Source organism: Humulus lupulus, chromosome 9, assembly GCF_963169125.1.
Source record: "Humulus lupulus chromosome 9, drHumLupu1.1, whole genome shotgun sequence".
Taxonomy (NCBI): Eukaryota; Viridiplantae; Streptophyta; class Magnoliopsida; order Rosales; family Cannabaceae; genus Humulus; species Humulus lupulus.
The window spans coordinates 6,520,833-6,545,385 of record NC_084801.1 but is presented as its reverse complement, the minus strand read 5'-3'; the positions used below and the strand labels follow the sequence as shown (position 1 = coordinate 6,545,385).

At 31.3% G+C, this 24,553-nt stretch overlaps 3 long non-coding RNA genes, 1 other non-coding gene and 1 pseudogene across 6 annotated transcripts; 3 read left to right on the top strand and 2 right to left on the bottom strand.

Annotated features, from left to right (window-relative positions):
• The first annotated feature begins 216 nt into the window (after window positions 1-216).
• On the top strand, window positions 217-1,439 carry LOC133801730 (uncharacterized). 2 transcript variants are annotated; one of them, XR_009876928.1, is made up of 2 exons: window positions 217-547; window positions 1,256-1,439. It is a non-coding gene; the product is annotated as an uncharacterized LOC133801730 (long non-coding RNA). The 2 variants fall into 2 exon arrangements; XR_009876927.1 differs by lacking the exon at window positions 1,256-1,439 and adding an exon at window positions 633-843.
• On the top strand, window positions 655-739 carry LOC133803050 (small nucleolar RNA Z159/U59). Its single transcript, XR_009877781.1, has one exon. It is a non-coding gene; the product is annotated as a small nucleolar RNA Z159/U59 (small nucleolar RNA).
• Window positions 1,440-5,621: 4,182 nt separating the features above from the next.
• LOC133800558 (uncharacterized) lies at window positions 5,622-7,453 on the bottom strand. The gene is made up of 3 exons (XR_009876529.1): window positions 6,595-7,453; window positions 6,401-6,502; window positions 5,622-5,856 (listed from the first exon to the last, which is right to left on the bottom strand). It is a non-coding gene; the product is annotated as an uncharacterized LOC133800558 (long non-coding RNA).
• Window positions 7,454-9,492: 2,039 nt separating this feature from the next.
• On the top strand, window positions 9,493-13,208 carry LOC133800550 (uncharacterized). Of its 2 annotated transcripts, none has more exons than XR_009876525.1 (3): window positions 9,493-9,965; window positions 11,643-12,106; window positions 12,367-13,208. It is a non-coding gene; the product is annotated as an uncharacterized LOC133800550 (long non-coding RNA). The 2 variants fall into 2 exon arrangements; XR_009876526.1 differs by lacking the exon at window positions 9,493-9,965 and adding an exon at window positions 10,449-10,550.
• A 4,784-nt stretch (window positions 13,209-17,992) lies between these two features.
• LOC133800680 (cysteine-rich receptor-like protein kinase 15) lies at window positions 17,993-22,360 on the bottom strand (annotated as a pseudogene).
• Window positions 22,361-24,553: the final 2,193 nt, after the last annotated feature.

Here is a 24,553-nt window from a genome sequence, read left to right as displayed (position 1 = left end):
CGTATATATGTAATTATTTGTATTCACCGTATATTTCAAACTTTTTTTAAACATACAGTGCTTTATGTAATTAATCCTAAGTGTGTATTTTAGAAAGGCCCATATTGTAGGCCCAATAAAAGGCCCATTTAAATTGAAGAGAATAGATCCAACTCCTTCCGGGTTTTCGGCCCAAAATCTTACCAGTCGGCCGATTCTCGCAAGGTTAGGGTTTTGTCGTCCTAACACTATAAAACCGAGTAGTCTTCCTTCTCGATAAATTTCCCATAGTAGATAGGCTCACTCGGACACTAGGAAGTTCTCAAAGGTATGCCAATCTGTGTTGTATTTCCATTTATTCATGTAAGCGGTCATGATTTATGGTTTGGTTCTTCTGATAAAATTTTTGAGGAATGTTATGTAGACCTGAACTGAAGAGAAGGGACATTTTAATTCGTTGCCGAATGTTTCTTCGATTCTCATGGCAGATTCTTTTATGAATTTCACTATAATGTTATGTTTCATCCTCTCTTAAGTAATATTGAAGCAAACTCTTTCGTTTTTTTTGGTAAGGTGCTTGCTTTACTGAGTAAATATTGTCCATTTTATGATCTTGGAAGTTACTGAAATTTTGAAAATGTTGATGTTTTCAGATATTCTTTAATTTTTTGTATTGCCTCTGAGGATGATCAAACTAATAACTTTCGTTCTTCCGAGATATCCCATGCGGAAAAATATTGGAGACCTGAACTGAAGAGGCTAAACTAAGTAACTGTGTTGATTTTTTTTCTTCCCTTCACTAGGATTCTTGGTTTTGTTGAAGTTTTTTATTTATTTATTGATATTATTATATGTTTGTGACTACTTGATATTCTCTCTCGCTTCAGCAAATGTTCTCCTTTTTCTTTGAAAACATTCAAAATTTGATAATGTGAAGTCTTTTTAACTCGAGCCCCTCCACATCATCTGCCCACCCTCTTGAACTCGAGCCCCTCCACATCCGTGAAACCCCCCACCCGAGCCCTTCCACACCCACGACGCCTCCATATGAGCCCCTCCACACCCACAACACCCCCCACCCAAGCCCTTCCACACCCACAACACCCCCCCACCCAAGCCCTTCCACACCTACGGCACCCCCCAATCCGAGCCCCTCCACCCGAGCCCTCCACACCCACAGCACCCCACAACCCCCACGACATGTGTTTTAAATTTTATTGTTTAATTTTTTAAATTTTTGTTTAAATTTATAACATATTCTATTTTTTTGTCTAAGGTCTGCTGCTCCCCCTGCCGGTAATGATTATTACCGCTAGATTCCAGTGTTATTATCGGCTTAAGGCTTCGCTGGTAATAACAGACAAAATTTCTAAAGACTCGTTAATTATTATAATTGATTTTAAAATTGTAAAAGTCAAATAAAATTATATTTAATTAATAAAAAATGTAAATTAATTTCACTAGTACATTTAAAAATAAATATTACTTTTTTAAAAAGGAGAAAAATATATATTACTTCAAATTACTAACATAAAATTTTATTCATTAATAGATATTTACATATTTGCTAAAATATTTACATAATAAGTGATGTTTAGCCTGACAACTAAAGACTTGTGTGAATTTTATCTTGAATTTAATTATATTATATGGGCACTTAATGCCTCAAGAAATTGGGCCTACAACCCAAGTGATACTATTAATATAAATTGGGAACTCAAGTGCCATTTATCCTTTCTTTTTAGTACTATTTTAATTAGAAAACTAGATCGGGAAAATAACATTAATATTAGAACTTGTATTTTGTGTGATTACTCGGTTGGACCCGAAGTTATGTTAAGTGGTGTTTCATACCCTTTGTCTGACAACATAGATAAAAATAATACCCTAGACTAAATTTCGGGCAGAATAATTTCAAATAAGAAAATGATCATTTTGCATATTGTGTTGTGAAAATCTTATAGATCAGATCTTTTATTTTGAAAATTGACAATTTAGACCATGCATTTTATAAAACAAATTAGTAACCTATATTAATTATGGTCAAAATAATTTATAATATAACCAAAATACTCTTACTTTTATAAATTACTTAATTAAATAAAAAGAAAAGTAACTAGGAACTCTAATTAAAATATAATATTAATTAAAATTTCAAGAAAAATAAGCTTATAAATTTTTATATTCTCTCTCTCTCGTCTGATCTCCCTTTTCCCTCCCACACCTCTCGTTCTTCTCATCCCCACCCCCATTTTAGATTTGGCAATAAACCTAAAAATCCACATGAGAAAAAAAAAAAAACTATTCAACCCTTAGCTTCGTGTACCTCAACCTCAGCATTGAGCTACGCGTGAACAGACCCCAACCCTAGGCCCCTCAGCACCACGTGGATGGATCAATCTGAGAAATTATGGCAAAGTCTACTCTTTCAACTCCGGCGATGCTTAATGATGGTGAATTGGTTTCGTGGCGACAACTCTCCATCAACGACTGCATGCCTAGTGGATGTCGACCGAGATTGAGATCTCTGGAGTGAGCTAGGCAAGGTGAATAACTTTGTGATGAACTTTTCTCCCCAGATCTGCTTGCCCAGTGTCGTTGACCGAGATTGAGATCTCTGCAGTGAGCTTGCTCCAAAAAATTCATAGCCAACCATGGGATTGAGATCGAGTTGAAGCCACTTTGCTAGTAACCCAAATGTCACGCCCCTTCTCCCTCTGTTGAAGCTCCAAAGATGTTCAAAGATTGGGTGTATGGAGAGAAGAAACAAAAAATCACAGTGTTCACAAATTAAGGCCCAAAAGTGACTTCCACAGCGCGGGAGTCGTAGTAGTATATGGATGGACGGTCGATTTCACAAGTTGGTAAGGAAACAAAGAGACAAATAAAACAATTAAAATGTAAGTAATATAAAAACAGTAAAAAAAATATATATATTTTTGTGGATTTGTTTATTTGAAGGATTAAAATAAAAGATAATAAATAATAACAAAATTTGGTGATGCATCGGGTTCCACAGTATATTTTGGTCACCTATTTATTTTGATAAACTGTAACTATATTTGAGTAATAAAGTTTCATACTTGAAGTATACGCACATGTTATTATTATGAGAAACCTAGAATCGACATAATAAGTTGACAATATGCAATAAAATACCATTTACAAAATAACAAATTAAAATTTCATGCTAATACTATTGTTACGAGAAATCTAGAAGCGACAATTACTATTTTGGCTATAATGTAGTAAAAAACTACTCACAAAATAATAAAATTAATATAAATTTTTTAAAAATTACATAGAAAAAGTTTGACTGAATCTATATAAAATTAGTAATAAATATTAATTACATAAATAATGATAGAAATAATAAAACTTAAATAATTAGCTTTGACAAACATTTATAAAAATAAATAAAGATTACAAAATACAAAGTTTCGCCCCTAATCTCGCAAAAATTTACCCTAGCCTAGTTAAATAGTCATTCTCACAATTTTACTAAAAAAATATAACCATTTTTCCTAACTTGGAGAGAGAATTTAAAGAAAATTGTCATAGGTGTGGTAGATAAGTGAAATTGTGATCCTATTTATAGGAAGAGGAAGTGACTACAATGTAAAAGAAAATAAAGTTTATGGGCTTACAAAAGAAATAATAATATTAATAATAAATCTAATTATTTAAAACCAAATTATATTATAAATATTATTATTTATAGTGTTATCATATCTATTTTTGGCATTTACATTTCATGAGAGTTGAGTGTTAAAATAAGGAGTTCATGGGATTACAAAGACAAAAAATGAGTAGAAAATGGAAGCTAATGTGTTTGGGCTGCTGAAAGAGAAAGGAAATGAGGCCCAGGCGGGCTTGGGCCGCGTGGGCTGGGCAAGGGAAGCAGGTGGACTGGGGTGTGGGTAGGGTCACAGGCGAGTTAGGCGCAGAGCTCCAACAAATCAGCACGTGGCGTTAGGACAAAGAGCCAAGTGGCGCGCTGGGTGGAGAAGGCAGGCGAGCCTGGGCTTTAAATTTAAATTGAGCTTTTTGACTTAGAAAATGATTTCTTTTTCAGCTTTACTTATTTCTTTCTCTTCCTTTTTGCTAGAGCCCAAAATGCTTTTTATTATTACAAAATAAAATAAATAAAATTAAAAATAAATATATTCAATTATAAAATAAATCATATAAATTAAAATTTAATTTATTTTAGCTATTAAAATAAATAAATGTGTATTTTTGACTACTAATCATTCACAATTGGGTGTCTAGAGAGAAGAAAGAGAGGAGAGAGAGAAAAAATAGTTTTTATTTTAAAGTCAATATAAATTATTTTCTATATTAAAATCTTATTTTAATTATTTAATTAATTCTTCAATTAATATAGTTAAAGGTATTTTAGTCTTATTTTAAAAAAAATTGACCGAAACCGAGCTAGGAGATTATTATATTTTATTTTTCAAAACGCAGAGTCTAGATTGTTATTTTCTAAAACAAGGGTTCGATTGATAATTTTTGTACAATACAAAGTTCAAAATTGTATTTGAAATTGTAGAGTCTTCTGACATATGATGAGTTTAGAGAAGTAGAGAAAATGATCGAGAAAAAGAAGATGAAATATTATATTTAAAATTATTTTGAGCAAAATTTAATCTAAAACACTGTTTTGATTTATTTTGGAAAATATGATATTTGAAATGTAATTTAGCAAAACACAATATCTAAATATGTATTTAGCCAAAATACTGAAGCCTAATTGGCAATTTCTAAACCAGATTATGTACGTAGGAGACCAATTTTTTAAACTTTAATTTGTCAAAGTTATGTTTTGTTTTTTCTTTCAATTGTTATACTATTGCCTTTCTTCAATCTTGTAAAAAACCATCAATATTATAATCTTGTCTTAATATACTATGGTACTTATTAATTAAGGTTTCTTTTTATGATAATTATCGTACCTAATGATAGTTTAATATTAACTTATTTAATACAGTGTTTATTTTGATATTTTAATTGAACAAAATGAATTAGCCAGGTGTACGTTTTTATCAAAAATGTATTTTGTTGCCACTCTAGTAGTAGGGAAATCGAAATGTGAAGGTTAGTTAAACATTATCACCAATTAATTTTTTCTTAATTTCTATTAAATAATCGTATGATTAATCAAGATTCTCTGCTACAAATGCATAATCATTTTTAGAATGATACCTCATTATTAAAATGGGATGTCGAAAGAGTAATGATATGTCCACTTAAAATATACACTCAAACATTAGACACAATAATGTGATAGTTTAATTTAATAAATCATATTTTTTTAAAATGGGATCAATTGTTCTAAAAAATACAAACGCATCACTATAAATAATATTTAGTTACATATATTTTGTGCGTACGTATCATTACTATTTCCACATGTATGAAATATTACCTGACACAAGACGTGTGAAATATTCCTTACATTTAGATATAGATTTTATTCTCCTTTAAATTATCTATATATTTGTCAAAATATTTTATGCAGAAAAAAATTGTTTTCATAAAGCAGATTTTTAAACTTCTGTTTGCACAATGCAAAATATTAATAATTATTATTCTAATGTTAAAAATTAATCAAACATAAACTATTAGAATTTAGAAGTAAAAATAATTAATAATTATTGCCCATTAATTGCGTACTTCCTTTTCTTTTCATATGAGATCCAAAAATTTATAAACCAAAACTTAAAAAAAAAAATGATGATCATCAAACTGGGAATCACCTCCCAAAAATTCAGAATTTCAAACACTCGCAGAGTAGGACCAATAACTTGCAAGAGAGTCGGCCTCCTCTTATTAAAATTACGACTAATCCAAACCATTGCTTACTTCCTTGATCTGTCACACCAAGAAAATTAATGGCAGTAATTAGTACAAATATATACGCCCATTAATTAATTTTGATTATAATTTGCAAATAATAATATAAAACTTAGGAGAATTCTCCTAGGAACTTAAAAAGGGGCACATCGGTGCACACCTAGTGTTTTTGGCTCGGAAAGTATTTTCGGTGAATTTTTTTTTATCACAGTGTACATTATAGTTATTTAAAGCATACTGAAAAATTTTCAGAAAATTCCGAATAATTTCTGGTACCGAAAATTAAGTTCAAAACAAGTTGTTGTACGAGTGACTAATTTTTTTTTATGTGAGTAAAAAATAACATATTTGAATCTTATTTTTGCCACCGTAAATTATTAATAATTTTTTAAAAATTTGCCAGATACTCTAAATAACTACTATGCATACGTTCCTAAAAAAAATAAGTCGCCGAAAATACTTCCCGAACCGAAAAAACGCCAAAGGTGCACCTATGTGCCTCTTTTAGGGGTTCCACCGAGAATTTGGCTAAAACTTACTTCCAAAGTTTATTCTTCCTCACCTCATCAAGGAAATCCATGTACCAATACACCAAGTACAACCACTCCAATCAAACTCGAAAGAGCAGGAACAACAATTTTATCTTCACTATTCTTCTTTTCACCTATTTTGCAAAAAAGATCTCATCAATATCATACAAAGTAAACACATAAATAATACTATTTGCCAGCTAAAAATTGTATAGGTAAAACGTACCTGTAGATGTAGAGGGACCACTACCAGAGGTCTGATTATTATTAGTGGTAGAAGACAGTCTAGTAGGGGTGTAGAAAATTGCTTTCTCGTAGCGGAGAGTACAATCAGGTTTAAGTACTCTGGCTCCTTCAACTCGATCTGGGATCTTCGAGCTCGACTCATCTAAGCAATCACTACACTCCTCTAGGCTCAGGCTTGGTATGCACTGAACAAGAGAGTATCGTCCGAGACGCCGTGACATTGACACTACCCGATGCGTACTTTCCACCGCTCGAACTAGCGGCCGTGGTCAAATTATCAAGCAGAGCCTTTAACTTTGGATTGAACGTTTCAGCCCCCACGTCTGTATAATTAGTGGGACTTGTCAACACCTGAAGTGGCTCCTCCTTCATGAGATGAAAACTCGAGTCGTTTGAGTACCTTATCATACACTGCTCGGCCCATATGATTGCCTCCTTTTGAGTTGGACAATTTGCCAAAACCGAAGTGGCAGCTTCGCTCAAGCAACTCTGGCAAGGTTTATTATTAGTGTCGTTGACTATGTCTCCTCTGCATAGTCCGATCACAGTGACTGTATCATCGGGCGTTGTACCCTTTGAGATGTTGTAGTATCCGACGTCGTTTTGGTCGGCGGTTGGGAAGGAGAGCAAGAGAGCTTTGAGGTTGTCTTTGTATGTGGCCGATGGGGATGAATCACTGTCGTTCTTGTCTGAACATTTCCAGCATAGACTGGCGCCATTGTTGCAAGCTGACTGGGCAAGGCTGGGAGTTATGGTGAGGAGAATAGAGAAGAGAATAAGTAGGGTTGTATGAGCCTTGTCCATTGTTGCACTAGTATATAATGATATGTGCTGTATCATATGGCCATGATTATAAATATATATATTTATGTATAGTATATTTGTGTTTAGGAAAGTCAATGAGTCAATGCAATTGATCAAGTTTTACATAATGGGATCAGGCCTAACTACTATGAAGGTTCTAAAATTTGGTTCGTACACATAAATCACAAAGCGTAGTAAGAATTTAAATAAAAATAACAAGTTAGAAAATTATTTATTCGTTGAAAAAATTGGGCTATTTATTAAACCAAGTGATACGCTACACATACAGTTACTACGTACGTACGAAGGTTACATAATCATAGGCACCTCTTTATAGTTTAAGTGGAATGTTGTTTCTACCGTTTTAGAAAAATTGATCAATGTTCTTCTTCTTCTTCTTCTTTTTAATTAAAAAGAGATAATATTATTCTAATGCCGTTGTGATTATATATATATATAGATGACAATTCTCCGACAGGGCTTCACTTTAAGTTTTACTGATGAGACTCTTAGTTTTCTTGACCCGTGAACAGTTTTCGGCGCAATTTTTTTTTATGACCGTATATATTGTATCTATTTAGAGCATCCTGCAAATTTTCAGAAAATTTCGAATAGTTTACCGTACCGAAAACTAAGTTCAAACATGTTGTTGCACGCGTGACTAATTTTTTTTATGCGCGTGAAAAACAATATATTTGGACCTAATTTTCGGTACTGTAAACTATTCGGAATTTTCTAAAAATTTGTAGATGCTCTAAATAGCTACAATATATACGGTCATAAAAAAAAATTGCGCCGAAAACTATTCACGGGTTAAGAAACACTGAGAGCGCCACCGATAGGGCTTAAAGTGAAGCCTCTATAGGAGATTTGTCCTATATATATATATATATATATATAGTGAAGCCCCTACATGAGAATTGTCCTAAATATATATATATATAGTGAAGCCCCTATAGAAGAATTGTCATAAATATATATATATGACAATTTTCCTATAGGGGCTTCACTTTAAGCTCTACCGGTGGGGCTCTCAGTGTTCTCGACCCATGAACAGTTTTCGCGATTTTTTTATGACCGTGTATATTGTAGCTATTTAGAGTATCTTGCAAATTTTTAGAAAATTCCGAATAGTTTAGAGGGTGTTTGGCTCCTTAACTAAAAAACTGTTTTTTATTTTTAAAAGCTAAAAACTGTTTTTTGAAAACAAGTTATGCTGCTTGGCTTTGTTTTCAGAAAACAATTTTTAAAAACAAAGTTTAAAAAAAAACAGAAAATTTTGAGAACAAAATTTTAAATTTAAATAAATGATCATCCAATATTAAATTACGTGACATCATTTTGAATTTTACGTCAAATATCAAAACTTGATTTATGATGATTCATCGAGTTCACATTATTCGTGGAAATGTGAGAAAAAATGTAGAAATAAAGTAACATGCGTAAATATTCTCTTGTCGATTTATAAGGTTTTCATAGAATTACGATTACTATAATTGTAAAATATATAATTATTTGTTTACGGGAAGATAATATATAATTATTTGTTTACGGGAAGATAAGCCATCCAACTTTGTAATTTCTCCAAAAATATAATCGTGTGTACACATGAAATATAAAAAGAAAAAGAATAATTTTATATAAAAAAAAACATGGATAAAGACTAGTTTAAATGCTTGGTGTTTTTTTGTATTTCTTTGTGAGTTTTTTTATTTTATTTATTTATTTGAAAGGGACCAAAGAAGAATTTTTCTAAGGAACCATAATTTGTTTGCATAAGGGTCCGCCCAACTTGTAACTTTTGCCAAAAGTATCGTAATTATAATTCTATCTCCATTTTGATCATTAAAAAAAAGATGAATGACGTAATTTTCTGAATAATAGAAAACTTACTTTTCTACTTAATGATACAAATATTTTTCGTGGTCACTTCATAAGCCATTGTCATTTATTTCGTTAAAAATATAGGATAATTAATATTTTTTGTAATTAATAGGATTTTTTTTCTTTTCTTAAGAGAACAAAGATTTCATTAATAATCACAAAGCAGGGTAAGAATTTAAATAACGGGACATGCATAGAAAGGATTTAAATAATGATTATTAAGAATTTCATTAATAATCACTAACGCGCTGACAAAAGAGTCTATGGTTTGCCGACACTATTTTGTGCTGGTATAGGTACCTTTTGTCGGCGGGTTACCCAGAAGGTATTGGCAAAGGTTGGAAAATTTTCCCACCAGGACGCGCCAACTTTTTGGTGGCAAAAGTTTTGGAGGGAAAATTCCCGTGTGCTGAAATGGAACCAAAATTTTGGTGAGAAAGGTAATTGCGCTGGCAAAAGTATATCGCACACAAAACTCTGTGTTTCCACTTATTTTTTAAGTGGGGACTTTTGTCGGTGCCTTTGTTAGCTTTTGCTGGCGCAGCGAAACGTGCCGGCAAAAATCTCTTAGAATAAATCCCCACCCGAGCCCTTTTCTTGCTCCCCTCTTCTCTTTTCTCTTTCTCTCTCCACTGGTCCGAAAACCTCCGCCTCCACCAACGGGTATGCCCCTCTAAATGTTATTTTTTGAGTTTTTCTCCCTCTAAATTTCTCTTTATTTGTCTCTATTTGTTTATAAATATCTTTAACAAATTTTTTTTATGCATAAAATTATTTGGGGCCACATTTTTGGATTTTTTCTTCCCTCACAATTGTTGAGTTTTCCTCACCATTCCGACCTTGTTGCCGCCAATCTTTGCCCATTCTCTTAGGTATTACATTTTTTTTTAATAATATTTGTTAAATATTAATATAATTTTTTTTATTTTTTGTTAAAAATCAATATAGTTTGTTATTTTTTGTTGAAAAATCAATATAGTTTGTTTTATTTTGTTAAATGTAATATATTGATAGATTAAGTTGATATATTGATTGAATAAGTTAATTATATTGATAGATTTTATTTTTCTAAAATTTATTTTTTATTTGTCAAAGAGGACATTGTTGTTAGAATTGATTTGTGGTTTAATTTATTTATTTGTTTATGTTTAAATTTGATTAGTTTTTTTTTTTTCAGATTTGTTTTTCATAAAAAGGAACAAAGTTTGCATTAGATTTGGAGTATTCGCAAATTTCATTTGAGAAAAAGTATGTTTCTATATGGATAATTTATTTTTATTATTGTGTTGAATTAAAATTACTATATGAAATGTGTTAATATGAATAGCATGATATAGGTAATATGAATAACATGAGATAGGTAATAAGAATCACATTGTTGACCCAGATTTTGGTCAACTGACACGGAGTCAGAATATGCTTGATGTGAATGAATGCGTTGAGAAGAACGTAATGACAAAAATAATAAGAACACGATATTTTATAGTGGTTCGGCTATGCTTGATGTGGATGAATGCGTTGAGAAGAACGTAATGACAAAAATAATAAGAACACGATATTTTATAGTGGTTCGGCCCCAGGATCTGGTAATAACCTACGTCCACTTAGGCTGTTATTGATGTGAGAATCAAAGAAGTGATCAAAGAACTAGGGTTCAATGAGTTTCACCAACCTCTGAAGAACAATACAATATTTCAGATAGAATTACACTAATATCAAGTAATTTGAAAGCCAAAAGTCCCTTCCTTGAGCTATCTTTCTCTATTTATAGGCTCCAAGGGGATTACATGATTTTGTTACAGATATTCTCTCCTAAATAACCGGATATCCAGGAGATTGTGTGAGTTAAATTCGGGATTTACAAAGATCTTTATAGTAATATTACGTTGCATGCGGAACTATCGACCAGATTGGTCGTAGGTAAGACTGGGCTGCTTACTGCTTCTAATACGTCTTCTGGTCGATACCTTAGCAGAGTTCCTCCAGGTGTCAGCCACGTGTCTGGGAATCACATGCCACGTCATCATGCCAATTTTTTGGATAACACACATGATCATAGGTAATATGAATAACATGAGATATGTAATTGGAATAAGTAATATCTTGTTAGTATAATAATAGGTAAATTAATAGCATGAGATAAATTAGGTTTACAATAAAGTTTTAAGAAATATATTTATTTTTTGTTTATGAATGTCTTAATCTTATTTGACTTTAGAAATAAGAATATGAATATTATTCTTTGTTTAATAATACTATTCAACTGTTAGAAGAGTTTGAATATCTTAAATATTCATCCGCAGTGAAATAGGTTCTGAGATTAAATATTGTGTGTTGCAGTGATAACAGAAGGTTTATAACTTGTGTGCTGCAGTGAATATCTTAAACTTTTGCAAATTCATCGTTCGAACTACTATTACTTCAGTGTCTTGAATGGAAACAAGTGCCTGCAACAGACATCCAGACAGTGTTGCACATATTGGATGTAATAAAACTATTATATTCATTGCAAAGTTCATAAAATTAATCATATTATATTCTTAACAATTATGATTTTTTTTTTTCAATGTTTAAATGTTTTGCAGATCAAATTTACTTATCCAAAAGACAATGTTAAAGTCATGGATGAGCTTGCTTGTACCATGATGAAGGGTCTTTGAGATTATATGGCCGATTTGAAGGAGGTATGGAAGAAAAAAGTTAAGGATATGGGTGCTGAGATAGCAAGTAAGAGTCCGACCACAACAGTTACCCAAGAGGATTGAGAATTTCTGATTGCATACTGGACAACTAAAAAGCATCAGGTACAAATAACCTAAACAAAAAATATTAAATTACACTAAATTATCTCTTAAAATAAAATCCTCAATAAATTGTATAATACTGTTTTGAAGAAACTTTCTAATCAAAATGCTGCGAATCGGAGCAAAATGTCAATAAAAGGAGGATGGGGATCAAAGTCTATTGTAGCTTACCTTCATGATTAGCTAAATAATTATAATATCATTTATTTTAAAAAATTAAATCTATTATCATTTTTTTAATTACACTATTTATTAACTAGGCTAATTCAGAGACTGGGGAGCTTCCAAGTATCATTGACACCTTCGAAAAATTCCATCACAAAAGTGAAAATTGGTGAAATAAGTTTACGAAGAATAAATATGTAAGTTAAAATTAATTTTTAGTAAGCTAATATATTATTTATGTATATTTCTAACTTGATTTCAAATTTTATTTTGACTACTAGGTGGAGATGTGTTAGATTCGTAATTCCTGGCCAGCGCCGACTACCGAGTATGCTTTTTCTTGCGATGCTTCACCAACCTCTGCTCCTCGAAACCTACACATTATGATAGAGATCCTAGGTCAGTGATCTCGTCACACGAGAGGATATAACCAACAACCAAGACTGAAAGCTATTGGTGGAAAATGAGCGACTAGCATCTCTTCTGGTTCGAGTTCCAGTCAGACACAATATAGCCTAGAAGAATTTACTCAACTTCGCATGCAACTTAAGGAACAACAGAGGCAACATGAGTAATGGCAGGGGCAACAAGAGGAACATCGAAGGCAAGAACAGGGGAAATTTCAAAGTTATTTTCAGACACAACAAGTCTGGATGGCTCAAATGGCTAATTTGTGGTCACAATATAACCTTGGACAATTGGCGCCCCCGCTTCCTCATTATCCTCCACGATTCTTTTAGGCACAAGCTCTGCCACCTCCTACTCAGGATGATTTTGATGATGATGATGATGCTGGTACCACTCGACTCTAGGTTTTAGTATATTTCTTATTTGTATTGAACTTTATATTTATAAGTTAAATTTTTTGTACTGAACTTCTTGCTTGTTGCGTGTTATTTGTTTGTACTGAACTTCATAATTATTCTGTTTAAGTATTTGTATTGAACTTATTAACTATTGTGTTTAAGTGTTTGTACTAAACTTATTAATTATTGTGTTTAAGTGTCCGTATTGAACAATTAATATGTAAACTTTTGAATTCTTAATGTTAATTAAGTATTAGTTATTTTGATTTTAATTTCAATTAATTATCAATTAATAATTAAATATAAAAAAAATTATAATTATATTAATTAATAAATATGAAAAAATAAATTATATAATTTCTAAAAAAAATTAGGGGGACTTTTGCGGCGCTCTATAGAGCGCCGATAAAAGTCCCACCAATTCAACTTTCACTGGCGACATTGTTCGCCGGTGAAAGTGGTCCAACCGCTAGTGAAAAAAGGTCGTCGATGCAAATTCTGAAGCACTTTTGCCGGCGAGTTGACTTTTGCCGGCGTTTAAAATCGTCAGTACAACATACTTTGTCGAGGCAATCAGTAACACGTCGACAAAAGGTAATTCACCGACGAAATATCAACGACAACCTTTGCCAGCACTAAATTGCACCGGCAAAATATTTTTGACCTTTATTGGCGCAATATGGGTACTTTTGATAAAACATAGGGTTCAAATAGATAATGAAACAAAACGCAGGGTTAAACATTGTATAAACCCACAAAATATGTGTAATATGATAACCTTTTTAAATATAAATAATTTTTTTTTAATAAAATTAAGAATATGTATTATATCTTATTATTATTATAATATTTTACAATATTTAAATTTATATTAATATAAGTAATAAATATCTAGTTTTGTCTTAAATATTATTATAATAATAATATTTTATAATATTTAAATTTAGTAAAAAAATTAAAATTATATATTATTATCATAATAATAATTTATAACATTTAAAGTTATATTAACATAATTGTTAAATATCTAGTATTGTATTATATATTATCATAATAATTATATTCTATAATATTTATATTAATATAATTATTATATATGTAGTTTTATATTAAATATTATTATAATAATGCTATTTTATAATATTTGATTTTATATTAATATAATTAATAAACATTTTAATTAGTTATTTTAGAATATTCAGTTAAAGTTAACTAAACAAATAGTTAAAAGTAAGAATTTCTGTTATCTACACACTTTTTATATATAAGAGATATAAAAGAGAATACCAAGGAGATGATGTTACACTCTAAAACTTTTCAAATTACTCTATTTATTTTCTCATTTAATATAATTTTTTATTCATTTTATAGAATATAATAATATTAATTATACTTCTTAACTACTTAATCATTAAAAATTAATTTAAAAAATGTAATAACACTAATAAATTACCATACATGTTATTTATTTAGAAAAATGTTTTCTCATATTTCTTATTTACCATATTAATAAAATAAAAAAAATATTGTTACACTAATAAATTATCATACTTGTATAATAATAAGATAAAAAAGGTTGCAAAAGTACCCAATGTTTAACGTTTCTTACGATTTAGTACCAAATTTTTTTATTTGGTGGCAAAAATATCCAATGTCAAATTCTATGAGTATCCGTTGGTTGGTACCCCTCCGCTTAATACTCATTGGGTATACATGTGACGTCATATAATTGGTCCACTCTATAATCTTTTTTAAAAATTAATTTAAAATAAAAAAAATTTATTAAAAATATAAAATCTTAAAAAAATTAATTTTGAAAATTAAAATTAATTATTAAAAAAAAAAATGATTTTAAACTAAAACAAATCTAGATCATTAAATATAAATCAAAACAGATTATTTATAAACTCTAACCAGATCTAATTCTATACCTCCTCTCCTCAACTTCTTCTTCGTCACAGGCAAGCTTCGGATCTGGGCATGCTTGAAGACAAATCTCCGCGACGACAGGTTGCGATGGGGAGGCGTGGCCTCTACCTTCATTTTCTCTGATAACGAAGCTTGGGTGTTTCACTGTGAAGAACAAGGCCTCTACCGCCGTCATCGGGAATGGGTCTCTAGATTTGGGTGGGCTTCGACAGAGGAGCCATGACGATGGTTGGACTGTGTTATCCCGTGGATATGGGTCTCCACATTTTCTCCACGAAGGCATCAAGAGAGGCACCAACTTGGACGATGCCAATTGTTGCAATGCGGCGGAGCTTTCGGTGGTGAGGATGGTGAGAGATTGGGCAGAGCTTTCAGTTGGCTACTGTGCAGAAGTTGTGGTGGGCTATGGTCGGAGCTGCTATAGTGATGAACACTGTTTGTGGTGGGTTTGTATGATTTAATTCTTTTGTTTTGATGAATGGATTGATTATGTTTGATTGTGGTGGGCTATGGTCGGAGCTTTGGGATTGATTTTTTGTGGTAATTTTTTTGGAAAAAATAAATAAATCAGATTATATTATAATTGTACTAAAATCAAATTTAGTTTAATTGCTCCTATGATTTAATCAAAAGTTTAAATGAGTTTAGATTTTTTTATTTAAAAAATTATCAAAAGTGGGATAAAATGCAAAATCACTTTAAAACAAGTAAGTTTATTTTTACTAATTTCTTTTCTTTTAATTTCATTAAAATTTATTATTTTTTTGACAAATTAGTTTGAGAATTAAATTATTTATATTTAATTTTAAGATTTTTAAAATGATTAAAATTAATTTTCATATTTTTTTTTCTATTTTCAATTCAATTTAAATTAATTTTTTAAAATAGATTATATAGTTGACTAATTGTATGATGCCACGTGGATACCCAATCAGTATTTAACGGAGGGGTACAACAAATACTCACAGAACTTGACATTAGATACTTTTGTCACAAAAAAAGATTGGATACTAAATCGCAAGAAACGTTAAATATTGGGCATAAATACATAGGAGAATTCTCCTATAAGGGTCCTACTGGTGGAACTCTCAGTGTTTTCGACCTTTGAACAATTTTCGGCGTAATTTTTCTTATGACCGTGTATATTGTAACTATTTAGAACATCGACACAATTTTTAGAAAATTCTGAATAGTTTACAGTACCGAAAACTAGGTTCAAATATGTATTTGCACGTGTGACTAATTTTTTTAATGCTTGTGGAAAACAACATGTTTGAACATAGTTTTCGGTACCGTAAACTATTCAGAATTTTTTGAAAATTTACAGATGCTTTAAACAACTACAATATACACAATCATAAAAAAAAATCGCGACGAAAACTGTTTACGAGTCGAAAACAATGAAGAGTCACGCCGGTAGGGCTTAAAGTGAAGCCCTATAAGATAATAGTACTAAATATATTTATATATGTTGACGCGATTCTTCGCCAACAGGTAATTAAAAGAAGAAGAGAAAGAGATTAGTGCTAATAATGAACCGAAACAGATATATGATCTTAGGAAATGGAAAGGTGACTCAAGACACGGTTTTTAAGTGGTTCAAAGGTTAAAATCCTTCTACTCCACTAGTCAGTATTATTGCTCTATACTGGGTATTTAATTACAGGGCATTTTTTACAATTGAGAGTCCAACCCTTATTATCTCCCAGGGTCTCCATATTTATAGGAGAAGACACCTGGGAGTTGGTAAGAAGGTCATGCCGTGGCCTTCTTACCTATCATATCAACTCTGTGACATTCATAATTAATTCCTAAACCTGACACATAAGTGTGGTCAAATCGATAGGTACAGAGGTAATGGGCCGCACGGCCCAACCCAATCGTGGGTGTTTGAATACGCACGTTCCTGCTGCGTGTCCGAGAAGTCAGGGGCGTATCAGACACGTGATGTCTGATATATGCACGTTTACCTTGCGTGTGTAGACTTTACAAAGGGTCATAGCCTCCATATCCAGATCGTACCACGAGCTGGATACTTAACTTGACCTTCGGCCTTCAGAGTCCGGACTCAGGTCCTAGGCAATCTTGGCAAACCCTTGGGTTACCTCGAGCTAAAGAGGTACGACCTCTTGACGAGAGCTCCGGTCTTGGGGATGTCCATGGGATAATCATGATTAGGTCGCAGCTCCGTCTGCTAATCAGCCCGTGGTAAAATCAGGGCATACAATATATATGGACAATTCTTCTATAGTAGCTTCACTTTAAGCCCTACCGATATGGCTCTCAGTGTTTCTTGACTCGTGAACAGTTTTCGGCGCAATTTTTTTTATGACCGTGTATATTGTAGTTGTTTAGAGCATCCTGCAAACTTTCAGAAAATTCCGAATAGTTTACAGTACCGAAAATTAGGTTCAAACATGTTGATTTCCACGCGCATAAAAAAAAATAGTCATGCGTGCAACAATATGTTTGAACTTAGTTTTCGGTATTGTAAATTATTCAGAATTTTCTGAAAATTTGCAGGATGCTCTAAATAGCTACAGTATACACGGTCATAAAAAAAAATCGCGCCAAATACTGTTTGTGGGTCGAGAACACTGAGAGCCCCACCGGTAGGGCTTAAAGTGAAGCCCTTATACAAGAATTCCCCTATATATATTTAGTTATAAATTTGGTTTATACATTTTTTGACCTTGTGTTTTGTCTCATTACCTATTTGGACCATATTTTTGACAAATTACTTTTTGGACCCTATGTGTTTATAAAATGATTAAAATAGAACCCTAAACTCAATTTTAATGAAAAATAAATAAATATGACAATACATTTTTTAAGCTGAATGATTTTATTTTTGTTCTGAACTATTAGTTTGGTAAATTATTTGTGATTTTACTTGAAAAAACATTGACTAAAATAGGGTTTAGGGTTTTATTTTAACCATTTTATAAAACACAGGTTTGTCAAAATACAGGGTCCAGACAATTAATAGGAAAAAACACAGGGCCCAAAAAAAGTATAAACCCTTATAAATTTATATTTATCAAATATTGCTAATATTTCTTAGTACATGTAATTCCACAATCAGGTACATATATAAACTGCCTTAAAAATGAGATAGACAAATGTGGTCTTATCAATGAGGGTTGAGTAGTTTCGAATTTGAGAGATCTTCATCATTTGCGGCTTCTTGAAAAGAACCACCATTTGCTGATCCGATAAAAGTACTTTCGTTGAACAATGCTGGTTTTGATGGTTCAGCAAGAGCCTCAGAGTGAGTATTAAACATGTGAAGAACTGAGTTCATTGTTGGTCTCTGAGCCGGTTTTCTTGCACACACAGCAATCCAATATGAACACATCTTATTATTTCTTCAGTTCTTGACCCAAAAATGACAGGGTCGATAAGACTTGAATAGTTTCTATTTCTCCAAATTTTCCATGCCTGAAAAATTGTGTTCATGACTTTGTATTATATATGCATACACATTTACTATGTAAAATATTATTTTAGTGACTTAAAGTAATATATGTTATCACAGGACAATTCTTCCACATGGACTTCACTTTAAGCCCTATCGGTAGGACTCTTAGTGTTTCTCGACCCGTAAACAGTTTTTGGCGCGATTTTTTTTATGAGCGTGTATATTGTAGCTATTTAAAGCATCCTACAAATTTTTATAAAATTTCGAATAGTTTACAGTACTGAAAACTAGGTTCAAATATGTTTTCCACGCGCATAAAAAAAAAATAGTCACGCGTACAACAACATGTTTGAACCTAGTTTTTGGTACTGTAAACTATTTGGAATTTTCTGAAAATTTGCAGGATGCTCTAAATAGCTACAATATACATGATCATAAAAAAAATCGCGCCAAAAACTGTTCACAGGTTGTAAATACTGAGAGTTCTACCAATAAAACTTAAAATTAAGTCCCTATAGGCGAATTCCTCAATTATTATACAGTAATATGTTTACATGAATAATATAAATATGTCCACTTACATAGGTTAAAAGATCACCGCCGTCTTCTTCTTCTCCATCATATTGGTAAGAATTATTCTTTTGTCCACTCACAATCTCCAAAAGTATCACTCCAAAACTAAATACGTCCGATTTATCAGAAAATAATCCATGAATGGCATATTCTGGAGCCATGTACCCACTGTAAAAATATGTTAATTTAGAATTTGTTAGGTAGCTTTTAAAAAAATAGTTTATTTATTTAATTAATTAAAAATTTAAAAATAAAACATAAAATAGTATTTGGTAACTCTATTTTTATTTATTATTTTTAAAAACTTTAATTAATTAAAATTCATTAAATTTTAAAAGTAAAAAATTTTCACTTTCAAAATTTTGGTAACTTTTCTTTTTTTTTCTTCTCTTCTTCAAATCAACATTTCATTTTATATTGTTAAACAAAAAATAAAAACAAAAGTTATCAAACACATTTATTATTTTTTGTTTTAAAAACAAAAAACAAAAATAGTTAGCAAACATATTTTTATTTATTTTTTAAATAAAGAAACAAAAATAAAAATAATATTTATATTTTTGTGTTTAAAAAACTCAGGAACAAAAATTTACCAAACACAACTTTAATTAGCATATATATGTGGCTAAAATTTTGCAACAAAAATTTTCTTATCTATATGTATAAATATTAAATAAAAAAGTTGTGGCTGAAAATATTGTGATGATCGCCAAAATTTTAAAAGAAAATATGCAATACAATATAATAAATAATAGGTGAATTAAATAACTTACTGGGTCCCTGCAATTCGATTTGTATTGTGTTGAGTTTGATCGACTCCAACTAATTTTGCCATTCCAAAATCTGAAATTTTGGGATTCATTTTTTCATCCAACAAAATGTTATTAGGTTTGAGATCACGATGAATAATTTTTAAGTGAGAATCTACATGAAGATAAATTATGGCACGAGCAATGCCTTCAATAATTTTGTAACGAATATCCCAATCCATATTTGCACGCTTGTTTGAATCTACAAATTCATACACATGTTATATCAGTTTGACGTACAAAACGTTTTGGTGAAAAGAGGATAATAATGAACAATATATATGTTCTTTATTCAACAAGAATTTTATTAAATAAAATTAAAATCATACAAATGAATAATTAAGTTCGATTCACTTCGTTTTATATAAATATATATATGTATATATATATATATATGCTTACCAAATATGAATTTATCAAGGCTTGAATTGGGGACATATTCATAAACGAGAAGTCTTTCCATCCTATCCAAACAGAAGCCTAAGAGCCTAACTAAGTTCCGATGTTGAAGATTAGCAACCAACTTCACTTCATTCTTAAACTCTGGGTCACCCTGTTGAGAAGTCTTAGACAGTCTTTTCACAGCTATATCTTGTCCATTATACCTACCCTATACATATATATATTATAAGTCAAAGTCAAAGGCATAACAGTTTATAATTTATAATGACAAACTTGGTGAGTGGTGGAGTTTGGTGGAGTTTATCAATTGATTGTTTCTATTAGACAGGTTAAGGTATCCATTGTGAGGCGATAATATAATTAGATAGTGATACTTCACCGTACTTATTAAATTTAAATAAGTGAGACCTGATATTGAATTGCACTAATAGTATTATGTCACTTTCTTGTGATGTTGGACATCAATTATGTCCCTTAGCAATTCTCTTATTAATTATGTTACCTTATAAACAGGTCCAAATCCACCCTCACCAAGTCTGTTTTTGTGGGAGAAGTCTTCTGTTGCCGCCCTAATAATGGCGAAATCGAATTGTGATGGTTCAACACTTCCAATTTCCTCTGTATTTATATAAATGTATATGAATAAATTAATTAAAACCATGTAATTAGGAAAATAGTTAATTTGCAAATAATAATAACAACCAAACTTACTTTCAAGCAGTTTTTCTCTTATTGGTTTATTCTTCCTCATCTTCAAGAAAAACCATATACTAATGATTAGTACTACCACTCCAATAACACTCGAAACAACTGAGATAATAACAATCTTATTTATTCCTGCACAAATACACACATAAGGACAAAAATTAAGGTTTTGAAAAACCCCAAAAGGAACCATACAATCTAAAAGGAGTAGTGGGAAAATTTTAGAACTACTTTCGAAAATAATGGGGCAAGAGGAGAAAAATTCAAAGGACATGGATGAGTATATGACAATCTAAGAGATAGGGGACCATTGGGTTGTTTGTCAAAAGAAAAAAAAAAAGACTAAATCAACTTGCCCTGAATTGTCTGACAGGTGTAAACTTATCTAACGCTTCTTTTTTTTCTTCTTCTTCCAAGTGTGAATGTAAAATATCATTATTATTATATAAATATTTTGTTTATTTCATATATAGTTTTTTCGCCTTAATCTTAATATAACTATCAGATCTACAAGTTTCTGCATTAAACACATAAGACTTTAGACTTATACATAGAATTAATTACCTAACAAAATTTTCTACATACCTTGAGGGGGAGGGGGATCAACAATCGTCAAAAGCTCTTGATCAAATGTTCGTTTAGTAATATTGTAGAAAAATCCGTTCTCGTACCGGAGAGTACAACCAAGTTTGAGAACTCTAGCTCCATCAACACCAGCTGGCCGGATCATCGAACTGGAGTCATTCAAGCAATCACTACACTCCTTTTGGCTCAAGCTTGGTAAGCATTGAGCAAGTGAGTGTATCTTCTTCGACTCTGTGATGTTGATCAAACCCGATGCGTACCTTCCATCATTGGAGCTAGCGTTCTCGATCAACTTACCAAGCAGAAGCTTTAACCCTTCGTTGAACTTTTTGGCATCCACGTAATCTGAGTATCCATTGGGGCTTTTCAACAACTGAAGTGGCTCCCCCTCCATCTGATGAAATCTAGAGTCGTTTGAGTACATCACCATACACTCCACGGCCCAAATGATTCCCTCCTTTTGCCTTGGACAATTTTCCAAGACTCCATTCCTAGTTCTATTCAAGCAACTCTGGCATTGTTTTGGATCCCCCTCAAGGTCTCCTCTGCATAGCCCGATCACAGTGACTCGATCATCGGGCTCTGTTCCGTTTGACTTGTTGTAGTATCCGACTTCGTTTTGATTTGGTAGAAAGTTTGATAAGGGGATCAAGAGAGCTTGGAGGTTTTGTTTGTAGGTAGCCGATGGGGAGTCACCCTTGTCGGAACACTTCCAGCATAGACTGGCGTCGTTGTTACATTCCGACTGGACAAGGCTGGGAGTGATGGTGAGGAGAATATAGATGATGATGATGATGATCAAGGTTGTGTATGCCTTGTTCATTGTATCATATACAGATATAATGAAGGCCAAATAGTTTTTTATATATATATATACTAGATACACAGACGTGCATTGCAAGCTTGTTTTTAGTTTTATTTATATAATTTATTAATTATTTTTATTAAATTTATATTAATGTCACATAAATTTCAAATAAATATTTTATTTTAATTAAATAATTTATTTATTTTTGTTTAAAGTTATATTTTTTCTAATTTTTTAATTTAGGAATGACAATAAAAATTATATATTATATATTTAATGTAATATTAAATATTATGCGGGGACTTTAAATTTATGTTTCTTGCTAATTTTTTTTTTAAAAAAATTTATTGATAATTCACAATATATTATATTATCTATTTAATATGATATTATTATAATAAGTGAGTTTAAGTTTAATTAAATTTTATTTAAGTTATAAAACGTATGATTTTATTATTTTAATTTTATTTAATTATTTATTTTTAAAATATTTTTAATTTTGTTTAATTATTTATTTTATTTTATTTAAGTTTAAGTGTTTATAAACTACCGTTAAATATAAGAAGATTCTGTTAAATATAAGTATATTCTGTTAAAGTTAACATTAAAAAAATAAAAAATCGTTAAAATCAAGAATTATGGTCATCTACACACTTATTATATAGAAGAGATACATGGGGTACTCTTAATGGATACTACCCATGGATGATTACTTAATATTAACCATTAGATTAAGATCATTGATCCATATTTATAGTTGTTAATTAATATTTCTAAAAATAAATTTTGATTTTTTTTTAATTTTTGAAAAGACTATCTAATTACATGGCGGTCACATATTTATTAAATTAAATAATTAAAAAAAAATCTTATTTAAGCATTATATATATGCAAATTCAAAATTAATGTACTGTTGGTGACTTGTTATACCAAGTCACTATATTACCACATCATTATAATTGTTAGTACCCGTATGTATAGGTAATAACCATTTAGAAATCTTTTATATATATATATATATATATATTAGTTTTTGTGTTTAGGGAAGTCAACGAGTCAATGCTTTAGAAAAGTGAGTAGAGTTATGGAAATTGGAAATATACTTATCCTCCACATAAAATGATAGGACCGACCCACAAATATTATCTTCCCTTACTTTATTTTTTTTCTCTATCTTACATTTTCATAAAAGTAGAATTTCCAACTTAACGCGTAAAAAAGGAAGTTTCCATGTAGGTAGTGTTCAATCAAATTATTAAGAAATTAGAATTATAATTTACCCAGTTAGGTAAGCATTTAATTATATGAGTAATAATTTCTAGGGGCATTATCTGGCGCTTGAAAAGTTGGTTGAGAGGCTTGAGGTATTAAGGTAATGGGTTTAAGGTTCATGGTCATGGTGACGATGATAGGTTTGAATTGGGAAATTTTAGATAGTATGTGTAATAACATACTTAATTTTTTTTAAATGCCACCATAAAATAATCTCTCATATATATACTATTTTAAAATTTTGGACAAAAATACCCATATCAATCGAGACCCCTCACTTTCTCTCTTCCCAGCCAAACCAAACTCTTTCCTCTTCCCAGCCAAACCAAATTCTTCCCTCTTCCCAGCCAAACTCTTTCATTTCTATCTCATTATTTTCTCTCGGGTCACATTCTCACCATCTCAGGCGAAGCTCTCTCTCTCCCCACAGTCGCCGTTGCCACCGTCTTCTCTATCTCCGGCCACGGTAAGGTAAGACATTCGGTTTTCATGTGTTTTAAAAAAAAAAAAATTGAATCGTAATGTATAAATCGATGAAATGGGTTTGATTGTTAATCTTTATTTTGCAAAAAATGTAGCTTAAAATGGGTTTGATTCTATGTGCATTCTGCAAATTCTGCAAAAATTTTGTGGGTCGATGTTCTTTCGATTCCACATCGATGCTCCATTGATACTCCATCGATGCTCCATCGATGCTCCATCGATGACATACAGTGAGTAATCGATGCTCCATCGATTCTCCATCGATGGTATATCGATGCCATGTCGATTCTTTCATAATCGATGGTTTATCGATACCACATCGATGCATAATCGATACTGAAGTATAATCGATGCCACATCGATGCCACATCGAGTCCATATCGATGCTGAACATATATGGCATCGATTCGACATCGATACACCATCGAAAATAACATCTCAATTAGATGTTCGCATCAGCATCGACATGGCATCGATGGAGCATCGATG